This window comes from Mus caroli, unplaced genomic scaffold (genome assembly GCF_978045245.1).
Source record: "Mus caroli unplaced genomic scaffold, Mus_caroli_1 scaffold_11, whole genome shotgun sequence".
NCBI classification, from domain to species: domain Eukaryota; kingdom Metazoa; phylum Chordata; class Mammalia; order Rodentia; family Muridae; genus Mus; species Mus caroli.
Genome location: NW_028227266.1, coordinates 93967631 through 93988250, shown reverse-complemented (window position 1 = coordinate 93988250; position 20620 = coordinate 93967631). Strand labels below are relative to the sequence as shown.

Below are 20620 nucleotides of genomic sequence, written 5' to 3'. Positions count from 1 at the left end.
CATCTGGAGTCTCTACACAAATAGTCAGCACCCAAGATGGATCCCATGTCTAAAGCCACAGGCTGGTTCTTGACCAGAGCTGAAGGCCGAGCAGCCTGGGCTCCAGGAGAAGGGAGTGATTGTAGCTTGTGAGCTTCATGGCTGGCTAGTGATGAAGGATGCTGGGAACTAGGCACACAGCAGAGTGTGGAGTACTGAACTCTGAATCTGCTGCCTTCAGTCATCAGATCATATCAGTCCCTAGGAATGGATTCTAGCAAGGGGCCTTTAGTCTATTTGCTATTGTTCACTTCTCTTGACAAAACTCCATGCATTTCCTTAGCATCTGCTTCTAAAATTGTCATGGGGAAGAGAACCCAACCGTTCCAGCTGGGTTCTTTCCAAGATTCCACACTGGCTGAGAGGGCCTTAGCAGATGCTATAGGAAGAAAAGAAAGCAGAGAAGAAGCAGCACCTCCCTTCCACCTCCACAGAGAGCCAGCTTCTTCTCCTTGGTTCTTTACTGAAGAAAGCATTTGTTACAGTTGCTGTGAGATGGACTGCCCTGGACAGGGGAAATCTCTGGGTCAAATATTTAGTTATGTCAACCAGTTGAATTTATTAATTTAATCATCTGGACATTCAATCTTGATCCCATACATGTCTGCCAAGAGTGACATGACCACATATCACAAAGACCACAGACTTGGCTCTCGAGTGAGGTCCAGGCCCATAAGCAGACCCTTTACCACAGCCAGCAGACAGTTGGCATAAAGATGTGATTGTTGGATTAATATCCTTGGTTACTAGGTTTTGGGAAACATCCTTAGCAAAGGTGGTGTGATGCCATCATCCTAAGAAGTAATAGATATCTCTGGGAGAGAAGAGGCTAGCCCAGGTCCAGCCTACATCCAGAATGTGATTTCTCACTGAGAGCCAGCATAGATGCCAGAGACTGACAGATTTTGCTTCACGATCCAGTTTACTCCTTGACTTTCTTTGTGACATCAAACCTCAGTGTTCTTGTCTACAAAGTGGGCTGAATTGTGATTCCACACTCTTAATGTTTGTGTGGATTAAAGCATTCATATGTGCAATGGTGACAGATAAAGGACATGGTAACAATGGCTCTCTTAGGAAGTGACCCAAGTCCTTTTCTTTATCAGTCAAAACTCTTCAGGTCACCACAGCACTGTAACTCACACACTAACTCAAAAAGGTATCCTTAGATTTGTATAATTACAAATTATATAAAAGAGGTTCACTAGGCTGGGGTTAAGAGCACAGAAGGCTATACATTTTAGAAAACTTTGCACATAATTTCATGTGTAAAGCCAAACAAGTTTTCAGGATTAAGGCAAGCTTGTTTACTTGTGTCACTTCTATTGAACAGAGTAACAATGGAGGTCCTAGCTGGATTAATTAAGCAAGAAGAAAGAAAGGTGATTCATCTTGAAAAGAAGGAATAAAATGATCACTGTTTACACAGTGAAGATCTTAAATAAAAATCTTACAGAAGACTATTTGAACCAACCATTAAATCATAAAGTTGTAGCATACAAAACCAATGTGCACGAATGTGTTAACTTTTCATATACCGACAATGAGTAAGATAGAAAGGTAATTAAGAACTCAGTGCTGTTAATGAAATGGTAAAAAAGGATAAAGATGTTAGTAAATAAACACGGGGAAGGGCCAAGATCAGAATGAATGCAGACAGAAGTAACTGGAAAGATCCCTTGCTGCCATGTGTCAGAAGACAGGATCGTGAAAGTGGAACTGTCCACATTACAAGCTGATCTAACAAATGTAGTAATATTCTCATGAAAATGCTAAGGGTACTCTCAGAAAAACCAAAACCAAAACCAAAAATTCTTTTATCAGATGGAATCAGAGGAGCTGTTAGGTAATCAAGACATGGACAGCAAAGACAAAAGGTAGAGCCTTCATACTGCCTTATTTCAAAACACATTTCAAAGCTACAGTGATCAAAACAGTGTGGAATTGCCATAAGGGCATGCAAATAGATCAATGGGGTAAAGAAACCAGAAATATAAATAATCTTGTGTACATGGTCAGATTATCTTCCATGACGTGCCAAGATCATAGAATGGGAAGGTCAGTTTCTCCGACAAATGGCTGTGAGGAGCAGCACAGCTATGTAAAACAGTGAAGTGGAGTCCTTATCGCATACCATAAAGAAAACAAACTGAAAGTGGATGAAGGCCCAAAAGTATAAAACTCATAGAAAAGAACAAAACAAGGAGAAAAGCCTTGTTTGGGGCTTAGAAATTACATTTTGATTTGACATCAGGAATGATAAAAGGAAAAACAAGCCAAGTATGTGATAACAAACTATGAAGCTCTACAGTTGAGGAAACAGTCCACAGAAGGGGAAACAAGCTACAGGATGGGAGAAAATGCTTGCAAACTATAGATAGAGCTATTATAGTCTAATATTCAGGGCCTATAGAAACGCTCACGAACAGACAGCAGAAACAAACAACCCACCTGAAACAATGGGCAAAGGACTGGGTGAGACACTTACTCACAGAAGTTATGTGAGAGACTCTGGAGCTTAGGAAAAGATGTTCTGTGTCACTGCTGTTCAGGGAACAGTGGGTTGAAGAAACGTGAACAACCAGCTCACCCCCAGTAGCAAGCCTGCTTTAAGAACCCTCCCCTTGTCTGTTCATTTACCTCAGTGGTTTTTAACCTTTCAATGTTGTGGCCTTTTAATACAGTTCCTGATGTTATAGTGACCCCAACCATAAAATTATTTTCATTGCTACTTCACAACCATAATTTTGCTATAGTTATGAATTATAACTCTAAATGTAAAATGATATACAAGATATCTGAGATGCAAACCCTGTGAAAAGGTCATTTAACCCCCAATGGAGTTATGACCCTGAAGGCTGAGAACTGTTGATTTATCTGATCTGGTCATTCATGAAGCTCCTGGGTCAGGCAGGCTATGCCTGAACGTGTCAAGGCATCTCCTTAGGGCTTGGATTTTTCCTGGACTTTCTGGTAGATTTTATAGCAAAATCCCCCTGGCACAGGTTAAACAATACAGACCTCTTAGCCCTTCCTCCAGACAGCTGGAAACCCAGTGTTTAGATGTAAGACAAGTGAGCTGATCTCTAAACAAGTACGTGGGCATCTGGAGCCTTTCTGCCTTGGAGGCCCCAAGAGTCAGCTCTGTGAACCTGAGGAAGGTTCTTGGAATCTACAGAATGGGGAGGGCAGCCTCAGCCTATGGAGGCCTTGGCCTCTCACATCATTTTCACTTGAAACCTGTGTTTTCTCTTTAGCATAGGAGCAGCTTTGAAAGTCAGGATCAGTGTGCAACTAGCTGTGGCCCTTGGTGCAAAGTCACATGTTTCCAGATGGCCTGCCTTAAGGGTGGATGAAGAAAAGAGGGACCCTTGGACACCAATTAAGTGGCTTTTTTTTCCCCATGAAAGTAATATGTAATAAATCAAAGGCCCTTTTAAAACATACACTCATGTGAGTGTGAGTGTATGTGAGTTTTGGTGTGTATGAATGAGTGTGTGTGTACATGTGTGTATGTGTGTGGTGTGAGTGTATGTGTATATGTGTGTGCATGTACATGTATGTATGGGTATACATGTATGAGTGTGTGTACAAGTGTGTGTATGTGTGAGTGTATGTGTGTATGTATGAGTGTGTATGTATGTATGTATGTATGTGCGTGTATGAGTATATGTGTGTGTGTGTGTGTGTTTGGTAGAACCACTTCTTTACTCCCACTGGACCACCAGGTTCCTTTTCTGGAGACCTGGAGAGTTTCAAGAAAGAAGAAAGCATTCACATTGGTTGCTATGTCAGTCTTATGGATGTAGCATGGCCGGGCTTAAGTCCATTTTAAGATCCTTCATTGTAAGTAAAACTACATTCTGCTTTCTGCAATGTTTCCATTTGTACAAAATCATTGATATCAGTTTGGGCCTGATTTTGTCTTTATGTTATTCTGTGTCAAACTGATAAGCAGACAGGGCAGGGCTATATTTAAAAACACCTTTGTGACTCCCAGGGAGAGATGAGGGGGAGGAAGAAGAGAGGGAAGGAGAGAGAGGAGGAGTGAACAAGATGGCAGCCAGTCAGCTGGGTCTAATTCTATACTCTGATGAACTCTCCCTCAAATAAACGTGCAGATCTTGGTGCGCGTGCACACACATCTTAGAATGATTTGTTTAAAATAACGACATAGCTGGCTGTACCCCATGGCCTCCAAGGTGCTTGTTTATACCCACAGCAGCTACTGAACAGAGGAAGAATAGGAATGGATGGGCAATTTTTATGCTAGAACAACCCAGAGCAGCCTAGGGATCATGAGAGTGAATTATGGGTGGTGCATCCAGCCCTGTTGCTCCACATTGCACCTCTGTGAAGGGGCACTGCTCCCACATTGAATAATTGAAACCGCAGATTTGAAAACACAACTTGCTCAGATCCCACAGGTGTTAAATGAAGAGCCAGGGGTTCAGATCCTGCTTTTAAAATAGACAGTCTACAAAGGCATGCCACTGTTTGTGCTACAGCCCGAAAGCATAGCATGCAAACCGAGGCCGCCTCTGCTTCTGTTCTCTATCGAGCTTTGCTGGTTTGCTGGTGAATTATAGACAAGAAGAAGTTGAGAAATCTGGGACCCTTCAGATGCAATATTTAAATCTTATTGCTGCCTCTCACACAAAGCCCCCTGTGGACTGACAGCCCGAGGCGTGGTATTTTGCTTTGCTTATGCTACAACTGAAGGTTTTTCCTCTCAGTCATCACTAGTAATTATTTGTGAGTCCCCTGGAATTCCACCTTACTCTGTCTCACAGTCTCCTCATTAGCACTGCCTCCTGATGTGGAGGGTCCTGGGAGAGGGACCCTCCAGCATCCTTCTCTACTAGTATGCATTGTCTGGCATCCCTTTCCTGGGTAATTAATTGTGATTTGCACAGCTTCGTGTGAAGTGAGAGGCTGAAAGGAAAGAAGGGTAACTTCCAGCTCGCTCACCTGTGAGAGCTCAGGGCTGGGTCTGGGGGCTTTCTCTGTTTGAATTGCAGGCTGCTCACTTCAGACTCATGGATGGCAATCCTTTCCTTCTCCGGCTCTCTTTACCTTACACCCCTTCACCTGCACTGACACCCACTTTGCTCCTTCATGTGAATGAATTACTCTCCTTTTCTCTAACGTTCTCGAAGTGTTCCAGAGCACCATACTGCCACACCACTTAGAAATGTGTAGTGGGCATCTGAGCCTGCCTGCACTCAGTCCCATTCCCAGGCTTGGTGTTAGCAACTGTTGCTCAATCCGCTGGGTTCTTCAAGTTATTAATAGCACTCTGGAAGTGACAAACGCTTCTGCAAAAGGATGATGCTTTTCTGAATGGTGGGCTGTGCTAGCCACAATCATAGCTTCCAAAGGGTGTTAACCGACATGCTTAAAAAGCAAAGACTGTTACAAAGTTGAAACCTCAAAAGCACAGAGGATACAATATGGAAACTTGTTGCATAGTGACACTGTAAACAGAATAATAATAAGTGACTTAGAAATCCATGTTGGAAGTCCCCGGTACTGTTGGGTCATGCTTAGTCTCCTGTTCATTCTTGTGCATTGCCAACTGCTAACAGACTATAATTTCATGCTTGACCAACCTAATACAGCTCTAGGCTCCAGATTCTGTACACAACCAGGCCAAACCACAGAAGTTAAGTGCCAAGGAAACAAATCAGTAAAAGAATGAATAACAGTCAGAAGACAATGCCCACCACCTGGAACACAGCAAGTCTTTCCTTGGAATACCTTGGAGTTTCTGCTATCATGGAACAGAAGGACTCTTTTCATCCCTTGCAGATTAAACATTAAGTAGGTATTTCTGGAGCGCCTGCCATGGCCAAACACAGTGGGCCTGTAGAGTGTAGTTCAGAGGAAACAGGCACTAATGGACACTTGCAATTTCTCAATGGAAAGCCAGATGGTATACTCTTCAGTCACGCTGTAGCCAGTGAAGTCTTGGAGAGACTCACAGAGGTGCCAGCTGGGTCTCTGGTAGGTTTCCCATGGTTTTCTTCACCTTCTTCGGGGTTCCTGCTGCCAAGGGGCGCAGACTCCCTACCCTTTCTTGGATGTAGCTCACATTAATTACCTTCCTTATTATATTCATCAGTCTGTATTCACAACTAACTCAGAAAAGGCCTTCTGCTCTGGTCCCTCTGTACTCACTCAGCATTCTCTTAAGGCCTTGAAACCCTTACCAGGGTCCTTTCATTTGCTCTAAGGTTAGAGAATATATGGGTTAGTGTGAGGAACTCAAAGAAGAAAATGTATTGAGAGGTGTTGGTCACCATGACGAATGGCTTTATTCGATTAGCCATATTTTATTCAGTAAGACCCATCTGAATTTAAGCACTTCTGCACTGGTAACCGAATCATAATTAAAACTTAAAAGGGCTCTTGATTTTAAGAAAGTTCTTGAAGAAATCCTTAACAAAATTCTGAAGACTGACTCACTCATTATCCTTAAGGCTGAACAGTCTGCCCAAATACCTTTTGGCACTTCCAGTAAATATAATAAATTCTTTTCTCTGAGGGTGTCTCAGGGCAGCATTAATTTGGTATGATTGGGAAGCAATTTTCTTTAATTAGGATCCTTCCCACTGCTCTTTAGAGCCTCTGCCGTGCAGGCTCTTTGGAGCAGTTGGGCTCAGGGATGCTTAGCTCCTGTGAACTTCAGACTTGGAAATGTATATCTGAGATTGGACCAGAGTGGGAGTCCCTGATGCCTGTTGTCTGGGGAACCCACTAGAAGTTTATAGAAGTAATAATCAATTCAGTAGAATGGGTTGCAGAGGAGCGGTAGAAGGCTCATTCTAGGCCATGACTGTATAATGTACATTTTGATGGGAGAATGAAAGGTACTGGAATAATTGTTATTTCCTATCTATGATTCTAAACACACCCTTCAGAAGCTGACATGTTGCTTGCCTTAGTGCCAAATAGGGAAAGCTCTACAGAATGGTTGCAAAGAGATGTGAAGGGGGTTAATACAGGATACAAATTTGAAAGTTAAACAAAGAATTTCTCAACCTTTCTCCAACACATTGAAAAATTATCCATTTACTAAAAGCACACTGACAGGCAAGTGCAGAAAACAATGCCATGCAGGAATTGAGAGCCTTTACAATTGTGATTTGTTATAAGAATTAATGTTATAGATTGTACATTGCCTGATTTTTCTCCCAGATTGTACTCACATGGACAGGAATACAGTAGATCCTGAAGACTACCCAATTTATAAGTTTTCTCTTAACAAAAACAACTCACACTTTTGAATATAAAACAAACACAATCTCCTTAAGAGGGACACATGTAACTGAAGGGCACTAAAAGCTGAGCTGTGTTGGATCCTGGGAAACCTGTCTCTGGAGGGAAGGGTGTGTCCTAGGACATCATTCTGTAGGGGACCCAGCTCTGCTTGTACCTAGGAGGAGGCAGACAATGATGATGGATGAAACTGCAGTTCCGTGGCTCATCGTTAATACTCTGTTATAATATGCCAAGCCTTTTGGATGCGGTCAGCTGGATACCTTTGGAGGAGGAGACCCATTATTGGAACAAAGGCTGGCGTGTCTGATCCAACCAGGTTCTGATCCAGAAGCCACTGAGCTGGAAGCTTATCAAGTACGTGACTGACCCTTCCTGAGCTAGTATTTGACTAGCTTCGATACACAGTCAGTGCCCCTGGGCAACGAGATCAATGTCCACAGCTAAGACAACCTTCAAGGCCAGATTGCCCACAACCAGCATTTGCAAGATTAACTTAATCAAATTGCTAAAAGTGAGCAATGCTTAAAAAAACTACACACACACACACACACACACACACACACACACACCTTGTCATAAGATACCACCTGATTTCAAAAGCTGGATAAGGCTGAAAATGAGCTGCAAAACCCCCCACTGAGAGATCTATTTTTAATCATGCAGGCTAGGGATAGCATGTCTGCTGTGGAGTCAAGTGGCAGGCCACACATGTGTGTACATCTACGCAAGGAAATATTTGCCTATTCTTGAGAAGATTGCTCCCTCTTCCCGTCTCATCTCTCTGTGAGCAAGCTGTCAAAGCACTCCTCAGATGCTAGGTAACATACGCCTCAAATGTTAGCAATAGAAAAATCACTGCAATATTACAAGAGATGCTACTGCTGTCCATGGCACTGTCACTTTGGAGTGCTCAAATCTGCAACTATCCTATTTTCTAATATTTTATTTTATTTTTTTTAATTCACCAAAATGACTGATATGGACAGTTTAGACACCCAGCAGAGGAGGCAAAGGCTTTTTAACCTTAATAGATCATTCCACTGTGTAGTGGACCCCATAGACACAACACAAGGAGAAGTTATAGATATTTTCTCTTGTTTTCATCCTTGGTTCAGGAGACTGACTTTGTGTGGTCACAAGCACAGGGACATGTGAGTGGCAGGAAATATGAAAGTCTTTTTGATTTTCTTTCCTTTTAGGTGGAGCTGCCAGGAGCAGGTGTGCAGTCTTTTAAAATTCTTTTCTTTTCCTAGCAAAGTATGGGAACAAAGGGGTGGGGGGTAAGTCCATTCTCAGAAGAAGATGTTCTGCCAACATGTAACTGGAGAGGGGGTCAAAAGTAATTTTCGACATCTAGGCAAGGGCTGCCATGAGTGGGCCTTGGTCAAGCCAATGACATATGTGGTGTTGGCTGCAGTAGCAGAATACTAGAGACAGCTGTGGGATTCCCAGTTATGTCCCTTCATGATGAAGACCTTCTGCTGGGACCTGGGGCTTTTGGGTCATTTGTCTGTCACTGTTTTGGTGTCAAAGGCGTTTATCTAAAAAGGGAAGCCTTTTTTGTTTGCTTTCTGTACACTTAAAACGAAAGAAGAGCTTTGTTGCTTCCTGGGGGTGGGGTGGGTGGAAGAGTTTAACCCATGCTGCCTTTACGGCCTAGGGACTTTCTGTCTATGAGCAGAGATCTGAGAAATAGTCCATCTTAACTAGAGGCTCTCAAAATGTGGGCAGAGACCCCTTTGGCAAACCGCTCTCTCTAAAAACAATCATATTATAATTCATAACAGTAGCAAAATTATAGTTATGAAGTATCAGTGAAAATAATATTATGGTTGGGGGTCACCACATCACAAGGGAGGAACTGTACTAAAGGGGTGCAGCTTTAGGAAGGGTGACAGCCACCGCTCAAAGGGGTAGTGATCGATAGCTGGCTCTGCTTGCAAGTTATGGCTGAAAGGATGGCTTACCCATCAAACCCATACAACTCCCGCAATTATGATTCCAGCTTTTGTGTTGGACACTGTTTAAATGAATGATTACTTACAAAAAAATGACAGCAGGGAGAAAAATCATGAAAATTGGCTTCGCTCAATGGATAGATCCACTTACACCTCATATTGGGATAATTTATGCTTGTTTTCTCTGATGTCATCTGTTGTTCAGGTCACAATTAGTCACGGTCTGCATTAACCGAAGGGTGCTCTGTATACTGGCAGAGGGAAGCATATTATTTGGGAAAGTGCCTGTGCACACTGAGCTTTCAATAATGGTACAAGAGATTATTTGCAAAAATGTACCATTTATTTCCCAAACAATTGAAACTCTTTTCATTCTCTTGAGGCTTTGTGAAGGAATATGTTTTCTTTACTACTACACAAACCGTCAGGACTTAAAGAGAATGGGGGCAAATATTTATTCTAGCTGTATAGTGCTCTTTGCTCAAAGCAAAGGATAATATTTTCATATATATTAAGAAATGTCTCTTTTATAGGCCACAATATAGATCTTTTGGAAAATCCAATGTGAACATCTCATTTATAAGATTTAATGATCAGGATATTAACATTAAAAATCTGTTACAATGCCACCAAATATAAGGGGTATATGTATTCACAATGGCAAGACAGTAATCCATATTGGCTTTTTGAAATTCTTGATGCAGATTGGGGTCCTATGCCTGTTTCTGTGTAATTTGGTGACTCTAATATTTAGGGAGCAACAAGAATGGTACCTATTACTAGCTTTCTGTCTGAAAAAACAACAGCAATAACAGCAACAACAACCACAGCAACAACATATTTCCTGGAATGTGATTTTTTTTTCCTTTGTGCCAAACATGTCTGGTCCTGCATAGTCTTTTATACTTACATAATTTCCCCAGTCTTACTACTTTCTTGTTTTAGTGCATCGGGAAGGGGTGGGAGTATTGTGTTGTTCTTTAAAAGAAAAAAGCCAGCCAGATAATGATAATTACAGCACTCTGAAGTATTTATCCTGATGACAAGGGCAAACGACAACTTGTATAACAGTCAGACGAGAGGAAGAGTACCCGGAAAACTCTTGAACATCTCCTTCAATAACAGGATGGATGGAAGACTGGATATGGATTGGGCTTGGAGGAGAACTCTTGAGATCAGCTTGGGAAATGGCTGTGATGCGCCTGTGTGATGGGCCCCAAGCCAGTGCAGCTGAGAGTCAGAGCTTGGTGGCGGGATACCTGAAGTGTCATTTTGGTTTCCATGATGTTTTAATCCAAGAGTAGAAGGAAAAGACAGAGCCTTGAGTAGTAAGAAAGGAAAATCTTTAAGGAAGCATAGTTGCCTCTGACATTTAGGACAAAGAAAGGCAAGCTTCCATCTGTGAGATGGCTCAGTGCAAAAAGGCGCTTGCCACCAGGTTTGATGATCTGGGTTCAGTGTAAGGTGCAGTGGGGCATACATGCTTCTGAACACACACACACACAAACACACACACACACACACACACACACACACACACACACATTGTACTTAAAACAAACAAAGGAACAAACACTTTTACAAAGGAAGATGAGCCTGGAAATGCCTGTCCATAAAATTGGTGGAAAATGTCCAAACAGTACAAAGCTGGAGGACATGGATAAGAACTTTACAAGAATGAGGAGGGCACCAACAATCAACAGTATCAGCTGCTGCTAAAAGACAGATCAGAACAGAGCCGGGAGTAAGCAACCCATTGTTTGGTAAAGCGGTGGCCCCTGAGTACCTACAAGCTTCACTGGGAAAGAGGGGAGCCAGGTAGCAGTTTTAGCAGCTAGAACAAATGAGTAGTCTGTAAGATCAAAGTTCTGAGGCCTTGACCAGGAAGAGACGGTGACCTGTGAGGGGTTGTGAAGTCACCGGAGGGTTTTAGTCATGTCATCGTTGTTAAGCAGTTAGGACTTACGCATTTAAAAGTTATTTTCAGAAGACTTAGTTGGAAGGTTGACTAAAGAAGAAAGGAAAAAGGGTAGAAGCTGATTGGTTTCGATGTTTGACAGATTTATGGGAGCAGCTCCCACTCAATATCTTCTGCACTCTCTGTGAGGCAGAGGCAAGTTCAGTTGTTCAGAGTGAGAAGTCAGAGGACTCGGGATATGCTATGAAGTCATTGATGACAAGGTAATGAGATGTGGAGTGGGGGGTGGTGGGTCTGTTAGAGGTCGATGATCCGACCATTGTATGGAAGGCAGAAGCCAGGCTTTACATGCATGCGGCTCCCTAGTACAACCATTCAGACTGAGTTTAGGACATTAACCCAACCAAGCTGTGGTTGCTCAGGAAACAAAGGGTAGGAATGTTGCTGCATGGGTAGAGGGGTCTGGAGCATCTGCAGGGTTGTTGTGAAATGGAGAAGCAGAGTCCCACCTGGGCAAAGAGGAACGTGGGGGAAGGGTTGTGCTGGGGAGCCAGGGTCTCTATCAGCTAGAAGAGGGGCCTCATTTACTGGCATGGTGCCTTTAACACAGGCAGGCGAGGGAAAGCATATGTTCCTTTGAAAGTTGCAACTTGTGTTTTTTAGGCACTGAGTACAAAGAATTTCTTTTGGAATTAAAATAAATGAGAAAGAGAAACTATCCAACTTTCAACAGTTTCCTTTCCCCTCAGGTTCGCAGGAGGCCCAAGAGCAGACAAACAAACCAGGGAAGTCCAGGCTAAGGCCTCTTCTTATGTGAATACGAACTTCTTCTGATACGCCAGGTGCAGAAGAAGCTTGTCGGAAAAGCCTGTCTTTCCTCTTCCCTTGACCAAGTAAGAAGAGAGGCATTGTCTGGGAGAGTTGCTGTCCAGGCTAGGAGAAAGCAGAGGTGAAGGACGAATACAATAACCAAACTCTGCTCAAGCAGGGTCCTCCCCGTTTGTCTGTCATCCCTGGGAAAAAGAGATCTGAGCTAACTGCCAGAGAAAATGGGTTCATGATGCTGGAAAACAGAGCTTTTGCTCATGCTAGAGTGTTGTTCCTTCCTCTAAACTATGCGGCCTTTTGACATTACTTTTATAAAAACATGTAGATAAGATGAATTAGAGAAGTAATGGAGCATTCGCTACATAGAAAGCAATAGAAAAATAGTAATGAGATAATTTACAGTCAGACTTCACAGCATGTTTTAGCAGAGTCCCCAATTTTCTTCTTCAAATGATGACTAATATCAAGTCTAATCCCCTCTCCCCAGAGAGGCAACCAACCAGTCATTTCTACTTACCAACCAGACCTCAAATAAAAAGAAATGGTTTAACCTAACCGCTCAGGGACCAACCTGTGCCATAACCACAGAGCTGATGCAGCTGCAGGAATCCCCGAACACGTTGGTGTGTGAACTGAGATGAGGGATCCGGTTCCCCTCTGCAGGGAACCCCCTTGAGCATCATAGCATCCTTTTCTACAAGCATAGCTGCCGAGTCTTGAGGGCTTCCATGGAGAAAGGAGCTCTCTGCCTGGCTAACCAGGTGGGAGGGTAGGAAGGTAACCCACACAGTTTTGTTTATATCGACAAATGGAATAATTAAAAAGATAAGAAGGGAAGCTAAGGTGATATTTATTTGAAGAAAGCAGATAATGGGAAAAACGAAACAACAATTCCTCAAAGAGAATTCATTCAAAGAAAACACCACCATTTTAGGCTAAATCAGCAATCAAATGGAAACTATGTGTCTTTGAAGTCTAGTGTTACAAAGTGTAGGACAGGGAAATGGCCCTTGAAAAAGGGAGTCCTGGTCCCAGAGGTTAGTCTTAGCTTTTCTGAGTCTCAGTGTATCTACCTCTTAGGATCCAGTGTTGCTCCTGGTCTGTGGTATGACAGAGAGGCTACCAAGCATTGTTATTGTCTGTCTTCCATCCACAGCCACCCTGATTGGTAGGGGACAGCTGTCTTTTCAGCCCTTTTCCCAAATGTTGGAGATGTGCCTCTGGGTAATGTGGAGCGAACAGCTCCTGATTTGTCCTGGAAATGATTGTTGAATGGGGCAAAGTTGAGGGAAAAATACATTTGTAAGGCGACAATCAATCCAAAGAGCCTCATAGATTAGATGACGCGTTTGGGACTTCTCAGGAGAGAGGCAAGGCTACTTTCCTGTTTCTTTGAGAAGGAAGGGAAAGGCAGGCCATGTTGGGCACTGTCTGAAGTTAGGCAGCTATTTAGGGCAGTATGCTGGACTTTATATCATGCCCTTTCATATTTTGAAATGCATGATTTATGCATTTTTTGTGCATAATTTATGCATGATTTTTGTGACCAAATTACATCAAGTTAAGGTGTCAATTGCCTCCTGGTAGCCCAGGAAGGCACACCTGTTCAGTACATGCCATCAAACAGACCTATTACATCTTATTGAATTTGTAAGGATAAACATATGGCAAATACCCCTTAAGTTCTGGAAGAAAGATTTCAAACACATAATGGATAACAGGAGCCTTCTTTTGCTGCTCAAATAAAACCACATAGAAATATTTATTCCTTTTGAAATAAGTAGCTTTAGTTTGGCTAAAAAGAGGACTTAATCTCACAGAAACTCTACAGTGTGGCTTTGGATGAAAAACTAAAACCAGCTCTAATTTCCAAGCCTCTTGAAACCATGGAGAAGGTAATGTAAAACGTGGGTTTTCAGGATGTGACACTTCTTACACAAACTTGCACGCAGACTGAATTGGGTTTGGGAGGCTGCTTTTGTAGCAGAAGAACAAGGAGGGAGCTTCCTTTAACTGACAAAGACACGGGTCCTTGAATGACTGGTTCAAGATCACATGGCCGGCAAGGCCTGCAATGGAAGCCTGATCCCCTGACCCCATATCTTGCTGCTGGAAACCTCTGGAGCTAAACTGCATGGTCTTGAATATGATGAGTTTTGTTCTATTTGGGAAACACCTGACTTTTCCTACAGTGGGCATTCTATTCACTTGAATAAAGGCACTTGTATATATAATGGTTACAGTCACAATTTATGATAGAAAATATGGGCAGTATTCTACTAGGTGGTGAGGCAGAGGAAGCCAGTGACCCCAGGACTCTTTTGCCTGCAGCCAAACACACCCCTTCCTTCCTTCCTTCCTTCCTTCCTTCCTTCCTTCCTTCCTTCCTTCCTTCCCTCCCTCCCTCCCTCCCTCCCTCCCTCCCTCCCTCCAATACTCTGTCCTCAGCTCTTGAAACACTAGAGCAAGTAGTCTCATCTCTGAGTGTTGGTCTTCTTTTCCAAAGCAAGCTGAGATAAAACAAAGATATTTTGCTGGGAGAGTATGTAGCTGGGTTTCATTGTATCCAGAGAGCAGAAGGGCAGTAAGAATACTTACTGCCACTGGACAGAGCCTAGGAAGGCTCTTCTATAGAAAAAGGGAAAGGCTATGGGATGACCATGGGGAAGCAATATCAATTCATGCCCTTGAGTAATAACAGCTCACCCCCATCCTCTAAGCTCTTTGTTACACATGCTGAGTACAGCCGTGGGAGTCTCACCTAGCCCCTGCAAGGTAGAGATTATCATTGTCATCATCCTTATTTTAAAGATCAGGGTCCAGAGAGTTCAAGAGGTTCCACCCACATCACATAGCTGGTAAGTGCCAATGGTGTGAACCGAGCTGTCTGACTCATGCTGTGCTGCCTCAGGCTAATGAGTCTGAACTTGGCTTGGGAGGATGTGGTGCAGCCGTGCCTATTCATAACATGAGCTAGCCTGAGGTGAATTTCAGTGAGGTCTGCAGACAGAAGACAAGTTGATGAGACCAAATTAGCGCAAAATACTGAAATAAATGTTCTGCCTCTTCTCCGCGCAGGGTGTTAACTGTGGAGTGCTCCTCTGTAAGAGAGCTGCAGGAAGGGAGAGAGCAAGTTCACTAGAGAATACCACCTGTGAGGCAAGCGGCTTGCTTCTTCTCAAGATCTGGCTCAGCGTGAGCTCCTCAAATATGAGTCTCCCTGGGTGAGAGGGGGCTTCACCTCTTAGTGTCCTTCCCCTAGTCTGTGACTATGACTCGTGTCATCCAAGTGGACACCTATGGTCACCTGGACCCCTGCTTCCTTACAGCCTGGCTCTTTCTCTCTGTAGCTCTGGCGTCCCCACAAATACCACACCCAATCCTGAGGATGGAAGGCAACAATTTCCTAGCTCTTGCCTCTTTCCTGTCTCTTCCCGTTGTAAGTGCCATAATTAGGTACCCCGTGACTTCTCCCAAATCAGTGTTAGGTCAATCTTTCTAAAAGCAGCTTCTGTCATTCCTGTTTGGATGTAGCTCCTGATTCTTCATTGTCTCCCAAATTGCATTCAGACAAATCCCCCAGGACTCAGAGCTCAGGCTCTTTACAAATTTCACTGAACAAGGCTCCTTAGAGTCTCTTCTACTGGCCAGTCCTCAGTGTGCCAGGCTGCAACTCTCACTTCCTGCCAAGCACACATAACGCTTGCCCCTCTTGTCTTCTCTCTGAATGTGGCTTTGCCTGGAGACAGTGAGCACACCTAGTGTTCGTTTGACTTATACGGATTTCGCTCGCTCCAGTTGGACATTGTAGTTTTTGTGTAGGACACATGTGACTGTGCTCATTTAATGGATTTAAAAAAGCGTGGCTTGGAGGGGGCAGGGAGCCTGAGGTTTCGTATTTCGTATCCAAGAAGTCAGAACCTTAACTTGCGCTTTGTACCCATCCTCCCCATCCCAGAACCTGTCAAGTTCTACCTTCCTCTCCCAGTCCAGCTCAAAGGCATCAACTCTGTACTTTTCTAAAACCAAGGGATGAGGGCTCTCCTCTGAGGTTGTATAGCAACTTCTCCAACTTGCTGACAACTTAAAACAATTGGGGGAAAAGCCTGAGAATTTCTGCACGAGGGCACAACAGGCCACAACGCCAACAGAGCTCAGGCATTCAGGATCTTTTGAACATGACCACTTCTGACCACTTCAAGGAATGATGTTTGTCTTTTTTTTTTTCATATTTTTTCAGCCCAAGCACAAACACATGCATGCCCTGACACCAGCGACACAAATAATATTTATTTCTAATTCTGCAATGTACTCTGATGTATTAAAAACTTCTGGGTAAGAACCTACCAAACTGATTGCGAGACCTACTTATGAGTCCAGAAGAGACGTTTGAAAAATCTCGAACTGAAATCTCCCAAAGCCCCCAGTCTTCTTAGATGTTTGCAACAGACTGGGCTCACAGAGAAACAGGCTCAGCAGGAATTTAGGTGCATTTCCTACTGGAAACACAAACATTCCTGACAAGGCTGGGTCAGGAAGGGGAAGCCTTAGCCAGCCAGAGGACATCAGCTCCTTGCAGGAAGGCCAAAGGTGGCCATGTCACAGGGGCCATGTCACAGTGAGGCATCTTGGAGGAGTGACATTTGTGGGAACCAAAGATGCAGGCAGAAAGATTTCTCAAATGCTGTGTCTGAAGACTGAGAGCAAACTTACATGCTCATCATAATCTTGGATATACTGGGAAATCAGCAGGAATTTAAAAATAATAAAAATGTAATACATTTTTTTTTTGGTTTCTATCTGCATAGAGAGTATGCAGGCCTTCAGGCCTGTAAACCTGTCACTGAATTTAGTATCATTTCAACTTTATGAAGCACTTGATGTTTGCGAAGCGCTTGTACAATTACCAATCACCATAATGTTCATCTACTGAGCATTGTAGCTCACAGAGGGGCCCGAGGACTTCACATATAGAGTGAAGGGATTTTTTTTCCTCACAAAAGGAGAAACATTGGTCAAGTCAATTAAAGAGCAGGCTTCTGAGCTTGCGTGACTGGAGCTGCTTAAGATGTGGGGTGCTTGCTTCTGGAGTTCCCTTCACCTCTCAGTGCCCTGAACCTGCCATGTCGTCAGCCTCTTCAGACAGGTACCAGCATGCGACACTTGGGTGCACGTGAAACAGGAGAGAGAAAGGTGCTTGTAACCCAAGCCTAGGCCAGCAGCACGTGAGATGCGGAGGACAGTGCTGGTTGGCAGTTGCTAGAGTAAAGCCGAGAGGACAGCACAGAGCTGTTGCAGACCCTTCCAGTGACCGCTCCTTGGCACACACTGGGAGCTCAGGCATGGGTTTGCATAGCATCCTGTGTCCTGGCTGTGTTTACAGGCAACTCGTCAACGAAACCCAGTACACTGCTGCCTTTCAAGGAATTTTGAGGAAATAGCTTCCAGGGGTGTCAAAGGCAATGGGTTCAGGATGTGTCTGCTTCCTTTGGGAGGAAGGTGGCTCCCCTGGGCTTCTTCCCCTACTTTTGAAGGACAGCAACATTAGCTCTTCTATAGGCAACAAGTTGCCCTGGGGGCTGAGTGTGACTGAAATGCTGGTGACATTGTAGTTTATCTGCTAAACTTCAAAAAGCACCTTTTTTTTCATTGAAAGCGAATTTTGACCCACACACTCTCCGTTAGGTTAGTTAAGGCCTCTGTCAGAAATCCTGCAGTTTCTGCGAGTAGATTGCTAGTCAAATGCCAGACCAGCTGCCTTTTTAGCCTGAAAGCATTCTACTTGACCTTGACCGGAATACTTATACCACTGGATCATCTTCATTAGGGGAAATATAAGACTCAATCTCTTCATGGGAGGATAATTTTGTATTTTAACCCATTTATGTTTTAGCATACATGTCGAAGGCCCCACCATATCATTCAAAGTAGGAATGAGACCGTCACCGCCTAAGCAGGAAACTGGTGGGTATCTGGGAAACAACTGTCTGAGATCGTTTTGTTCTCCCTGTCACATCACCATAGTACACCTGGCCATTAGTCATTATTGTTCTATCTGTCATATCCATATACTTCGTCACTAGGTATCATATCAAAGGCACCAGGAGACTCTGTGCTTAAGCATTCTTCTGCTCTTAAGAAGGAAAGTCTTGTTCTTGCCCATGACGTGCGTGACTTACAACCTGTGTATGGATATTGTTCCTCCATGGCACTGGCGCTCTCCCTGTCTCCCCTGAGCTGGGGCCCATTATAACCCTGTATGGCTTCCACAGCTCCTTTACAATTCAGCTATCTGTGCTGCCAGAAGTCATCTGTTGAAGCCTAATCCCCAGGAGCGGAATGGCACCGAGAGGCAGGGCCTTTGGGAAGTGCTCCCATTACAGGGCTCTGCTCTCATGAATGGGACTTCCATCCCTATGGAAAGGACCTGGTGATCCCTTTACTTCTGTGGCTTCAGAAGAGGCTTTAAGATATACCCTGCCCCCCAATACCCAAGAAAGAAAAATCAAGGAAATGCATGTGAGACACCTGCCCTTTGTATGAAGGAAGACACTGAAAGCAAGTCCAATGCTGGAAGTATTCAGTGTGTAAGTGCCTGATAAATGACTGTCACAGAAATGAATGAAAGACACTTTGGTTCAGTTTTAGCCACCCAAGCCACCAGACAACATATAAATCAATCACAGTAAGAGAGAATTCTTTTCCTCTTCCTCTTCCTTCCCTCCAACCCTTTCTAAGACAGGGTCTCCCTGGAACTCATACAGAACTTTGGTCTTGAGCTCACAGAGATCCACTTGCCTCTGCCTCCCAAGTGCTGGGATCAAAGGCATGTGCCACCACACATTCTGCTGAGGATTCTTACAGTCACTGTAACTGTGGAATGCATAAATGCTTTCCTTACTGGAAATTAGCTTGTCCCCCACAGACTGCCTTTCATCTCTTTCTTCTAGTTCTCCCGCCCTTGCATGCTTTCTTTTATCCATGGATAACCACATCTGTCACTGGTTTTCCATCTTGTTACTCTCCTTGTTTAGGACACTCAAGCTTCCTACTCGCTATTGAATTCCACTTTCAGAAACCTCAACTCCTCCACGGACCCTTTCCCACATGACGGAAAGAATGGTAATTATCACTCCATCAAGCCCTTCCTCTGTTAAGCATCAATGCAGTTAGCTTTGTCCACACATTTATGAAGTGGTGTAACATCACTGAGGGGGTGTCATCAACATCTCCACCCTGTGAAGGAAACGTTAATTAAGGGCGGTCTCTGCTGTGTGGGCTCTACAACAGCTTCATAGACAGGCAGGTGCTGAGGAACTTGCTGTCTTCCAGAGACACCAGGCTCTGCCTCCTGCAGGTGGTAATCTGTGCAGCCAGCAGCAGCGGTGCATGCTGATAATGTGTCTCTGGTAGCTCATGAATTTGTTGGCAACTTGAATATGCCCTGGCTGCCACAGTTGAGGAGTGACTAAGTAACAATTAAATTTTAAACAGAAGACACCAGCCCTCACCGGGAAGAAAAAAATATGAAAGTGAAATTCAATACTGGCAACATTGAGGCAGTATATGTATTTGATCTTGAAAGAATTTCCATTTTTTTCCTTTGAATATTTTTAAACGAAATGACACAGTACTAACCTAGAAATCATCAATCTGACATCACTTCGCTAATGGTAAAACAGCACAGCTTCACCTGCAAGGGGCAAGTCAAAGGCTTCCTTTATCATGGAAGGTACAAGAGGAATAATTATCATCAAAGCCTTGTATTGCTTCCATTGTGGAATAAAAAAAAAATTGCTGCTCTTCTCTATCAAGTCCGAATTGCTATCTATGGTGTAATTTTCAGAAAAAAAAAAAACATAACTATAGGAGGATGGTTCGTAACTTAGGAAAGATTAAACGTAAAACAACTGTGTGTGTAGCACAGAGAGAAAAAAAGAGCAACTTAGACCCCATCCTGACTGGAGATAGAATGGGAATTATGGCTGGCTCACAGCCTACATGAAGCCTTTTGCTTACAGAGACTGAAGTCTTCCTTATGCTATTAAAAAATTGCTGTTTTAACTGAACATTGATACTGGGATATAAAATAATGGCAGCTGGGCAAGTCTCAGACACCAAGTGATAATGAGCGTTAGAGGCACTAGATGATGCTGTTCTCTTAGATCTGTGGCTGTCAATAAGTAGTAAAGTTAACAGAACTCTACCATTTACTAAGCATCACTCCAAGTGCCCCAAGTGAATTCTTCTAATGATCAAAACAAGCCAAACTATTATGTAACCAGTCCTGGGTAGGCAACAACAACAGATCATAGTTGATTTAAGCCAAAAGGCAAAGGAGTCATGGTTGAGAATCAATGCCCAACCATTAAAGCAGATCTTCTCTATTTGATAAAAAGTAACAGTGGGACATCTGAGTGTGCCTTTATCTATTCTAGAAATGCCTTCCTAAAAGGATGCTATAAACCAGAAATCTTCAAACAAAACCATATTAGAGCACAGGCTCTGTGGAATTTGTCACATCATGTATCCACAGCCTAGGATCCCACTGGCCCATGGAAATCTCTTGGTAATTATGTAATAAATCAAAGAA

General features: G+C 43.5%; 1 protein-coding gene and 1 long non-coding RNA gene across 4 annotated transcripts in view; one reads left to right on the top strand and one right to left on the bottom strand.

The window, feature by feature from the left end:
• The window catches only part of LOC147002120 (uncharacterized), an 81498-nt gene extending 69487 nt beyond the window's left edge, over nt 1-12011 (top strand). For all 3 annotated transcript variants that reach the window (XR_015044462.1, XR_015044463.1, XR_015044464.1), the window contains one exon: nt 11949-12011. This is a non-coding gene — a long non-coding RNA (uncharacterized LOC147002120). The remainder of the gene's footprint in view (nt 1-11948) is intronic.
• Nucleotides 1-20620, bottom strand: part of Slc9a9 (solute carrier family 9 member A9) — a 565781-nt gene that overhangs the window by 63324 nt on the left and 481837 nt on the right. The gene's annotated exons all lie outside the window — the stretch shown is intronic.